Source organism: Suncus etruscus, chromosome 5, assembly GCF_024139225.1.
Source record: "Suncus etruscus isolate mSunEtr1 chromosome 5, mSunEtr1.pri.cur, whole genome shotgun sequence".
NCBI classification, from domain to species: domain Eukaryota; kingdom Metazoa; phylum Chordata; class Mammalia; order Eulipotyphla; family Soricidae; genus Suncus; species Suncus etruscus.
In genome coordinates this window covers 148208939-148221003 of record NC_064852.1, presented here as the reverse complement: position 1 = coordinate 148221003, position 12065 = coordinate 148208939, and the positions used below count along the sequence as shown (strand labels likewise).

The 12065-nt window shown below is 41.4% G+C and overlaps 1 protein-coding gene across 1 annotated transcript in view; it reads right to left on the bottom strand.

The window, feature by feature from the left end:
- LRP12 (LDL receptor related protein 12) overlaps positions 1 to 12065 on the bottom strand; it is an 89085-nt gene that overhangs the window by 25846 nt on the left and 51174 nt on the right. The gene's annotated exons all lie outside the window — the stretch shown is intronic.

Here is a 12065-nt window from a genome sequence, read left to right as displayed (position 1 = left end):
CTTCACCAGTGCACATTTTCTGCCACCAACTGGCAGAGCAATATGGGCCAACGGACCAATGGGTAAATAAATCATTTCACAAAGATACGAACAAACAGGTAAATGCAATATCAGAATGACTAAGGTTACCCAACTGGGAACCTTAGACATCATCTACAGTAAGAAACCAGCTAATAGGGACCACTTCATGAGACTCAGTGACTGACTGACTGGGAGGGAAAGGGGTGGGAAGGGCATGGGAAGACAGATCAGAAGAGGGCTGAGGTCAGGAAGGCCAAGAAACTCTGATGCGAACTAAAACTCACGTTGAATAAAATATCCATCTATAAATAAACGTGATATTCTAGAACTGGAGTGATAGTACTGCAGATAAGGCATTTGTCTTGTGCACAGCCAACATGGGTTCAATACAGACATCCCATAATGTATCCCAAGCACTACCAGGAGTGATCCCTGGGTGCAAAGCAAGGAGTAAATGTGGAGCACAGCTGGTGTGACCCCCAAACCAAAACAACAACAAAAACAAAGTAGTATGATGTTAATATCAACCTGAAAAGTAATGTGACTTTTAGCTCAAATACACTGAACCTAGAATTCTGATACTGTATTGGCACGGAAGTACCCCCAATGCTTAGTGGCAGATTCAACAGCAAGGAGATACATCTGAAATGCAGGCAGGGATAAACTGAGAAAAAGAAGACCTCCAAATAAATAGGGATACCAGTTATCAAGAAAATAATCAAAGAATCTGGTGAAAAAATTTTCCCTTTTTCTTTCTAATTTAGCCAAAACCCGAGAAACCCATAGGTGGTGCTCTTATACCAGAAACCCAGGAAGTAATTTTCTGGGATGGTACTAAAAAATGACTGTGGTGAATATTTTATTTTCGTACAACTGCCCAAGGATAAGACATACCACTCATAAATAAGAATGATTATTTTAAGAGTCAGTATTTTACATTTCAAATTCAGTAAGTGCTTTAGAAACAAAGTGAGAGCAACATAATTCTCCCACAACTGGGTATGAATATTTTGACTTGAGTTTGCATATTTGCAACACCACTGAGTTTGTGTTTTAGTTTCGGATCCCATTAGTGGCTTTTCATCTGCATTTTTGCACACAAAATACATTAAGCATGTAAATATGCTTTAGTAAGACTATAACTTATTCCCTTTCTACATCTCAAAGAATAAAGTGGGAGTTTATTCGAAGGCAGAGTAAGATTACTTTAAAACAACAACAACAAAACCACTAAAACACAGTTCCCTTCCCTTGGGTTAAGATGCCACCTTTCTCTACTGGGGGGATTTGAGCTCAGATACACTATATGCTATCTGTTCAGCCCGACAATTTCTGGCTCGCCAAATAGCAAACCACTAAGCTTTTCTGGGCCTTAGTTTCCTAAGAACAAGGAGTTTGGAGGTGATATCCCTGAGGGCTATTTTAATTAAGTCACTCATACCTCAACTGTCCTGGTTCCCCCATTAGATATAGGACAGTTCATTGAATATAGCTTCTCACTTGCATTTTCTCCTTGATCCATTAGCAGTTGCTTCTTCTGTAAATATCAACAAGCCCTTGGTAGTGTGCAAAAACCAAGCACATTTCTGAGCACCCAATAGTTCCTTTACTTGACCTCAGCAGTACAAGGCAGTCACTGCATTCCCTTCTAGGTGCCTCAAATCTGCAATAGCACCTTTTTATCTCTCCAATTTGGGCCTCCTTTTCCTCTGGCTCTAGAACGTCCTTTCCACTTCTGCAGGCCCCACTGAGGCTCCCAGTGCATCCTCGAGCTTCCAGCTCTCCAGTCCTTTCCACCCTGGTGACCAAGCTGTCACTCTGAGATGATGCCACTGGATATATCACCCTCCATTCAACCAGACCCCAACCACACTCCTGGGGACGGGGGTTCTCTCCTCATCCTGAATCTGCACTGCCTTAGATGTCATTTGATTCAAGGAAGAGAAATTTAACTTAATTCAAAGGAAAAGCACTTGACTAATTAGACAGGCAATCTCAAGGATTTTCAAGCCCAAGAAAGCAAATGAAGCCAGACCTCACAACCACTAAAACTAGAACTTTCCAGCCAGAAATGATGATACTAGGAGAATTTAGGCTCATTTATACGCTACACTCCTGCCCCCCACTTCCAACTGGCTTCATTCAATGTCTTCTAAGGAGTCCTTAGCCCATCATGAAAACGAAGGGGCATTGTTTCTTGTTTTTGCTTCCTTTTAATTTTCATTAGCATTAGTCTTTTAATAGGATAGCTTCCGACACAAGAATTCTGAGGTGACTTCCCCTTGCAATGAATCAGATCATGGGGAGCCTCTATTTCCATCCCGCATGGGGATTAAAATAGTTGCCAGCATGTGCAAGGATTAAAGATTATTATTTTGGTAATGGACTTAGCATCCTGCGTGGAATAAAGAAAATTGCCAATAAATAACATCATACGATGTGCCGAATGCACTGGGAGCAACGCAGGGCATACAACGTCGAGATGGTCTGTATTTGTCATGCATGTTCAGGGCAAAAGGGAAAGAGGGAAGGATTGTTTACATCCCATGCACAAGGAACTACTACGTTCCAGAATAATGGGGCAAGAGGAGATGCCATGTTTCACTGGTTTTCCCTGGCTACTGGACAAGAAGAGACAATAGGTTAAGGATGTGGTTGATATAGACGCTCAAAATGTTGCCTGAAGAAACAAATCTCTTTGTCTCAACACAAATGTGTTCAGGTGCATTGAAATATCCTATTGGACACTTCAAAAACGTTTTCCCATTAGAATACCATGATTTCCCAAAAACAAAACAAAACAAAAACAAACAAACAAAAAATAGAGCCAGAGCAGTTGCACAGCAGTAGGGTGTTTGTCTTGCATGTGGCTGACATAGGACGAACCTCAGTTCAATCCCCCGGCATCCCATATGGTCCCCCAAGCCAGGAGCGATTTCTGAGCTCATAGCCAGGAGTAACCCCGGAGCATCACCAGGTGTGGCTCAATCCCTCCCACCCCCAAAAAGAGAATGCCATGATTTACCAAGTTGTTCATTACAGTCGTTTCAGACATTCAATATTCGCACATCTATCCTACCACCAGTGTGACCATCTCTTCACCAGTGTCTCCCACCATGGCCTGCCCTCTTGCAGAAGCAATTTTATTTCATATTGTTTGTTTCAACACAAAGGCACATGGAATGATCAAAACTCAGAAAACAAGGGTGAGGGCCGGAGTGGTAGCATTGCAGTAGGGCACTTGCCTTGCATGCGGCTGACCCAGGATAGACGTGGTTTCGATACCTGGCATCCCATATGGTTCCCCAAGTCAGGAGTGATTTCTGAGTACAGAGCCAGGAGTAACCCCTGAGTGCCACTGGATGCAGCCCCCAAACAAACAAACAAACAAATGAAAACAAGGATTAATTTGAAATGGTCATTCTATCGCTCCAAGGTCTTACACAGTCACTGCCTGAGGACAGACTGGGCTGTGGTTGGTACAAGTTGAGCCTTCTGTGCTACTGTTTAGGCTCATTGAGTTGGTAGATTACTATGGAACATTCCCATCAGGTGTCCTGTTTTACTGCTGGGCTGACACAAGCATGAAATTCTGAGATGTTGTACAGCTTGCATGGTCCAGGTTCTGGAGATCTGAAACAAATTTGGTGGTCTGACAGTTTGATAAGGTCTTACTTAAGTCATGGTGCTCGGCTCCTTCTGTTAGAGGAGTGGTGCTGGGCTACTATAGTACATGCAGAAAAGGGAATCTGTCCCTATCCTTTCTGATAAGCCCTAGAGGAATCAGCCCAGACCTGATTACCTGGGAAGAGTCAGTGAGTGACCATTATTTCCTTGTGAAGCTCTGTAGAGGAGCTGGGCTGCTTATTGAACACTTTGACCCTCTTTCTATGCATCAGATCTTTCACCTGTGTTTTTTCAACCTCCACCACCGCAGCTGCCTCATGATATCAGTGTCAGTTCTATGAATTCTTCAATGAGAATTAGTCTATATGTAACTGGCAATTAAAAAGAATTTGAGTCTGCAAAGCTGTGATTTTTTTTTTTAATTCCCGGATAAAGTGACAGTGGTCATCTTTCCTTTAAATGGCCTGATGTTAACTAGGGGCAAGATTTTTCATGACTAGAAAAACAAGTAGCTCACAGCAGGGCAGAGTTGAGGAAGTGCTGGCATTACTTCCTGTGAAGCTATCGCTGGAGGCTGCAGTGATGACAGAGATCTAAAGACACTTCCCTGCCAGAACAGATGGACACCTCAGAATTAGGGTTTTTTTTTTTTTTTTGCTTATTATGCTTGGTAGTCAGAACTGGCTCAAACCCAGATATAACATTAAAGATGATGAGTTGATTACCATACCCAGAGGTGCTCAGGGGTCACTCCTGGCAGTGGCTGAGGGAACAACATGCAACTCTGGGGACTGAATCCGGGGTGGTGGCCTGTGAAGCAGCACTAAGGCAAAGTGCCCTCCTTATCTCCTGACTATCTGGCCATCCCTCTGTGTGACACAAACACTCCCAACACTGATTTATGGTCCTAGCCTATTTCCTGTTAGCTAATTTGGACCCCAATTAAAAGCAAATGTCCTCCAGAAGGAAGCAGGAACCTCAGAATACGTAGCTGTCCAGTGTGGACTGATTCTGGCTGTAGACAGCTGATGTGTAAACATTCAGTGCAGTCTTTGGCTGGGGTTGTACTCCTAAGGCTATCAAGTTATGGAGGGTTTGTGCAGACAATACTTTTCTCATAGGTACTCCTCTTGTTTGGTTTTGCAGAATGCAAGGTTTCCAAGGAACTTATGTATGTCTTTACGATAGAAAGAACCAGGACCCTTTTTATTCATTTGTCCCCATCAATAACCTCTGAATAACCATGATCAAGTATTCTTAGAACCAAAACATCTATCAGAACACATTAATGTTAAAGTCAGACGTTTTGGGACATAAACAAGTATTCAAGTATGTTGGAGGGCAATGAAGAACATTTCTGCTTTAGATAAAATGTTCTGTAGTTCTAGAATGAGAAAATACCCAAATTAAAGGCACCTCAAATGTTGACCAAAAAAGGTTGTAAACTATCAACCCGAACAATACTTTCTTCATAGGAACATCTAGTGGTAAAGTTAGCTGGTTAAACCCTCAAGACCTAGAGTAAATCTAGTGTACAGGACCTTCGGGATTAAAGCAAAAGAAAAAGGGCATATAACAATGAGAGCGGCTGAAGTTTACAGGATAAGCTCATGAGTGATTTTCAAAACCAGCATGCAGGGTGGAACAGGCTGAAAAGCAGCAGGCTACAATATACGGGCATAGTTTTGAAATTACTTGTATTGTCAGTGAGAAAAGGGAGAAGTATGGTGACCTCAGATGGAGTACCTCATAAGACTTTGGCTTTACTAGATTTAAAAATACAAAGAATTTGCCATGTAATTTAGAACACAGGACACAACGGACAGGGAAATACTCCAGATTTACTTATGTCTATTTCTGAGTCAATTTCCATATTCCCAGAGATGACCAAAGCACTGGGGCTTCCCAGCGAGATTAATGCACCTGTTATCTTTAAAAAACTATCACTTAACCACTAGGACAGTTCCAACCGCCCCTATTTTCGAAGACTCAAAGGAGAGGTGAGGATGATTTCCAAATAATGCCCCGAATTCTGTCCTTCAATTCAATGGTATTAAAGTCTGAAGAAAGGAGGCAGGCAAGAAAATTTATGATCACAACTGAGCAACTTGTAAAGGGAAAAGGAAAAAAGAAAAAGTACAATTCCCGGCTTCACAGATTAATAACTGGGTTACTTTTAAAAACTGACAAAGTTTGACACTGGATGACGAAAAGTGGCCAAGACTGAAAGTGACACAAAATCTCATTGCCTTTGGCTTCGATAAATCACAAAAATAAAATACAAGTTAAAAAAATCAGCCAGGCTTACCAGCTAAATACACATGCCACATATAAAAAGCATAAAAGAAGTATGAGACCCGATGTTCTCTTGTAGTACTGAGAAATGATTATTAATTTCATCCAAAGAACACAACAGTCAGTTCCCTCCCAGAACCTATCAAATAATCTAGTCCTAAATCATTTCATGTACGAGGAAAATTTCTATTCACCCTGAGCTACACCAAGCGGTGCTTAGAGGCCCATCTGCAGTGTTCTGGGGATCAAATAGAGGATCCGCATCATGCAAGTCAAATGCCTCAACCTTTCCACATAATCTGCAGACTTTTCCCCCATTTTTTGGGGGGGGTGAGAATTTGGGGGCCATATTCAGTGGTGCTCAGGGCTTACCCTAGGCTTTGCATTCAGAAGATCATATGGGATGCCGGGATCAAACCTGGGTATAGACATCTATAGATGGCTAGACACTAGACATCTAGTGACCTACCCACAGTGCTATTACTCTGGCTCTGCCTAAGGTAATTTTAAGCTCTTCCTCTTATAGGTACTTGGTACTGTGAAATATAAACAAAGCCTCATGCGAACAAGTGCACTAGGTAAGTGAGGAACAAAATTAGGGCTTCTTGAGTACTAGATTTTTTTTTTCAAGGGACAGAAGGAAAGAAAACACAAAAAGCTCAAATGCCCATTTAGAACTTGGTGACTACATGCTGTGGACATGTTAGGTCCTGGTGGGCACCTGGAAGGAGTATATGAGAGCCAAAAAGTATGTTTCAGGGGGCAGGGTATGTTAAGGTGCTAAAATGGAAGAGAGGGAACTGGTGAGGCAAAGGGAACCCAGAGGGATGAAGGTGCCATCTCTACACCACCCGGTCCACCAGCAGAGGGCAGCCCTCATGGAGATGTGCTGGCTCTCACTCTTGGCCTTTACTTCTGCCGATCAGAATCTCCAGTACTGCCCCACTGGTTATTCAGTATTAGGCTGTTTAACTTCCAGGTATTGAAGTTTTTCTTCTGTGTCCCTTTGTAGTTCACATATAATTTCAGGGCCTTGTGGTCAGCGAAGGTAGCCTGCAAAATTTCTATCCTCTTGATATTATGGAAGTATGTTTTATGTGCTAGCATGTAGTCTATCCTGGAGAATGTCCCATGTACATTAGAGAAGAATGTTTATCCAGGCTTCTGGGGGTGGAGTGTCCTGTATATATCTACTAGGCCTCTTTCTTCCATTTCTCTTTTTAGGTCTAGTATATTCTTGTTGGGTTTTAGTCTGGTTGACCTGTCAAGTGTTGACAATGCCGTGTTGAGGTCTCTCACAATTATTGTGTTGTTATGGGTTTTAAGAAAAATGAAAGACATTTTTGCAATAATAACTTTCAGACACAAAAGAGAAAAGAGTTGGAAGTTACAGCTCACCTCATGAAGCTCACCACAAACAGGGATGAGTTTAGTTAGAGAAATAACTATGTTTTGAACTATCCTAATAATGAGAATGTACGTGGGAAATAGAAAGCCTGTCTAGAGTACAGGCGGGGGTTGGGTGGGGAGGAGAGAGATTTGAGACATTGGTGATGGGAATGCTGCACTGGTAATGGGTGGTGTTCTTTACATGACTGAAACCCAAACACAATCATGTATGTAATAAAGTTGTTTAAATATCTAAACAATATCTAAATATCTAAAAAATATCTAATCCCGTCAAAAAATGGGGAGAAGAAAAGGACAGACACTTTGACAAAGAAGAAATACAAATGGCCAAAAGACACATGAAAAAGTGCTCCACATCACTAATCATCAGGGAGATGCAAATCAATGAGATACCACCTCACACCACAGAGAATGGTACACATCACAAAGAATGAGAATAAACAGTGTTGGCGGGGATGTGGAGAGAAAGGAACTCTTATCCACTGCTGGTGGGAATGCCGTCTAGTTCAACTTTTATGGAAAGCGATACGGAGATTCCTCCAAAAACTTGAAATCGAGCTCCCATATGATCCAGCTATACCACTCCTAGGAATATACCCTAGGAACACAAAAATACAGTACAAAGACCCCTTCCTTACACCTATATTCATTGCAGCACTATTTACCATAGCAAGACTCTGGAAACAACCAAGATGCCCTTCAACAGATGAAGGGCAAAGAAACTGTGGTACATATACACAATGGAATATTATGCAGCTGTCAGGAGAGATGAAGTCATGAAATTTTCCTATACATGGATGTACATGGAATCTATTATGCTGAGTGAAATAAGTCAGAGAGAGAGAGAAAAACGCAGAATGGTCTCACTCATCTATGGGTTTTAAGAAAAATGAAAGACATTCTTGCAATAATAATTTTCAGACACAAAAGAGAAAAGAGCTGGAAGTTCCAGCTCACCTCATGAAGCTCACCACAAAGAGTGATGAGTTAAGTTAGAGAAATAACTACATTTTGAACTTTCCTAATAATGAAAATGTATGAGGGAAATGGAGAGCCTGTTTAGAGTACAGGCGGGGGTCGGGTGGGGAGGAGGGAGACTTGGGACATTGGTGATGGGAATGTTGCACTGGTGATGGGTGGTGTTCTTTACATGACTGAAACCCAAACACAATCATGTATGTAATCAATGTGTTTAACTAAAAAAAAAAATGTATCAAAAAAAAAAAAAAAAAAAAGAACCTCCAGTATTGCCAGAAAAAAAAGGCAAAAGCAATGCTTTTGAAAACACATTTAAGAGGGGTTTGATTCCAAGGCTATATTTCCAAAGAAAGGTACAATCTCTAAAATGAAAAAGTGAGGGCCAGCCAATTCCGTTAGAGTAAATATAATGAACTGGGGGATTAAAAAAAGAAAGAAAAAACCCTCAAAATGATCTATGTAAAAATATCAGAATAAAGGGCTGGAGACCAAGTACAGTAGGGAAGGCACTTGCCTTGGATGCAGCTGACCTGGCTTCACTCAGTCTCAGGCCCCACCAGGAGTGAACCCTTATCCCAGAATTTGATGCCTTCAGGAATGGAGCGAATAATGGAGCTGGTAGAGCATTTGCCTAGCGAGTGATGGACTCAGGTTCAGTCCCTGGCACCCTATACAATCCCTCAAGCACCACCAGGGATGATTCCTGAGTGCAGAGCCAGTAGTAAGACCTGAGTACCACTGGGTATGACCTCAAAACAAAAAAAGCAAAATATGTGGTGAAAGGATTGTGTAAAAATCAGAAACTGCCAGGGCCACTGTTGATCCAAGAGCTAATGGCAGTCTGAAAATGAAAAGGTGAAATACGGGGCATTGGTGGCAAAGAAGAAACCCCAGTTTTTAGCCTGTGTTTATGGCTCTTCAGTTCCAAGTCTCTGGACACTTCTGCTGTTTCTGTGGCTGATGATATCAGTCAGGGATCGAATCCAGGGCCTCAATCATGCGAGGGACAACCCTAGACCAGAAAGGAACATTTTCTTTCCACATATATTTTCTCATTTATTTTTAGCCTCATTATCCCTATTTCATAGATGAAGGGGGGAAAAAACGTAGTCATAAGGAATTTTAGTAATTCCTTTATGGTCATCAAGAAGGTGGGTCGGGTTGGAGTGACAGGATAGTGGGTAGGGCATTTACCTTGCATGCGGCCAACCCAGGTTCGATTCCCCAGCCTCCCATATGGTCCCACAAGCCTGCCAGGAGTAGTTCCTAGGCACAGAGCCAGGAGTAACCCCTGAGCGCAGCTGAGTGTGGCCCAAAACAAAACAAAACAGAACAAAAAAAGGTCCTTAAGAAGTTATAGAGGGTTAGAACTAAACTGGAACCCCAATTTTAAGGCTGTAGAGTGATCCTCTGAGCCACTGAGGGACTCTGCTGCATACCAGGAAGAATCCTAGAATACTTGGAACAAGGCAGAATGGGGGTGGTGTGGGGGGGGAGGTCCCCTCAACAGTAACAAGGTAAGAGGTGTCTGTTTAAAAAAAGGAAAAAACTCCTCTTATTTCTGCATTAACGTGGAAAGTAAAAGAATTTAATTTAGTCAGGGGGAGAGAAATAGGCATAGGATGGCCACAATCATTTATGGGATTTATATATATCATTTATGGGATATATATATTTATATATATATAAATAAATAAAACATATATATAAAGAGATAGTGTGGTAATGAAACCTAAAGACAATAGATACCAGAGGCAAGGAAAACCAGTCCACAGTACTAAGCTTGCCACTAAGAGCAGGGAAATGCAGTTAGGGCAGAAAAGGAACGACTATAACAAGGAGAGTTAAAAATGATCTGGACAAGAACTGAGTGATGAAAGGAAGGAGAGTGATATACATGATACTCCTTCAGTAGCATTACTGTAAGTGTCTAAAGGGGGAAAAAAGGAGAAAGAGAAAGAAGATACTTGCAGTATTTCCTTAAGTTCGTCATGCCAAATTCCATTATGATTTTTCCAAGAAATCTTAAAACCAAGCTTCTTCTATGAAAACTATTCACACTCTACTTAATGGTCAAATTTAATTTGTTTTCACTTAAAATGTTAAGAAATGGGACACAGTACAGTAGATAGGTGCCTGCCTTGCACTCGAATGACCTGAGTTTGATCCCAGATATCCCTTATGGTTCCCTGAGCCTACCAAGAATGATTCCTGAGTGCAGGGCCAGGAGTACCCTCTCAGTACCACCAGGTATGGCCTCCAAACTAAACCAAACCAAATCAAAGTCAACAACAACAACAAAACAAAATTCAAAAAACACAAATCCCTTCAAAAAGTTAAGAACTGGTGTGAGCAAAAAAAAGGTCATCCTATTGGATCACTCACAACCACTCAGGTCTCTCACCATCCCAGACCTAGTCCAGGAAACCACCTGATCCCACAGTGGGACAGTAGGAGGATCTAGCTGCTTCCACTCCACCTGTCATCACTCACCATCAGCCCATAGAGCCTCAGAGTGGATGCAACATCAGGCGTCATTCCCATTCCAAGTAGTGTGTTAGGTTTTTGTACCTTTGGATTTTTGTGGGGGCCTCTCTCAGTGGGTATTGAGATCACAAGTGGGGATCCTCGCACCAGGGCTGGGTGTTCAAAGCTTGGGCCTGAGGAAATGGCAACTGTGGTTCCATATTGCCAAGGACCATTGGGGTCCCTCTCAGCAACAGTTGGGGGTGTCAGTGCAGTGTGGTCTGGGGTTAAATGGGGTCAGTAACGCCTGTGGAGCTTTTCCTGGCTCTATGTTTTCTAAGAATTTTTTTAATATTATTGGGATTTACAACACTGTTTACACATTTTGGGTGGATACATCATTCCAACAGCATTCCCCTAACCAGTGTGTCCACTTTTCTCCACCAATATTATAAGGTCCCCTCTTGTCCCTGACCCCATCACATTAGTTCAGTTCTGTAGACATCTTCAGTTCTCATAACTCTCACTAGATTTTGTTCCCTTACTAACTACCTTTTGTTGTTGTTTGGGCCACAACTGGCAGCACTCAGGGGATGCTCCTGGGCTTTCACTCAGAAACCACCCCTGACAAGCTCAGAGGACCATATGGGATGCAAGGGACCAAACCTGGGTCAGTCTTGTGCAAGGCAAATGCCCTACCCATGCTATATTATTGCTTTGTACCCATGTTTATTTTCTTAATCCTTAATTTCTTTTTGGTTTTTAGGTTGTGGAGGTGCTGCTACCTACTCAGAAGAGAACAATCTGTGAACAGACCTAATCTGCAATTATCATAAAAGTCATACATTAATAAAAAGTCATACATTAATAATTCTACAGTAAATTTTTTTCAGAAATTATCTTTTATAGGTATGTAAATTTTTAAAAGTATGAAGAATCCTGTGCTAATACATTTTAAGATTTGCAGAAAATGGCTAATTCCTACAAATGTAAAATTTAGTAAGAGTGAAAAGAATTCAGAAAAATATAAGGAGAAACCTGAAAAGGGCCAGAGAAGTGAAAATATATCTTATCTTCAGAAAGGTAATATTAAATTTATGTTAAAAATGTTATATTATAGATAATATAGTACTTAACTGTCTGCATTACTAAAGTATTATAATAAAAATCCTTATGGATGTAAAAAAAATACACCCGATATCAGTTATGTAACAGTCAATGTTAATTCATTATTGAAATGTATAAAATCTCTTAGCAGGATAGGATTA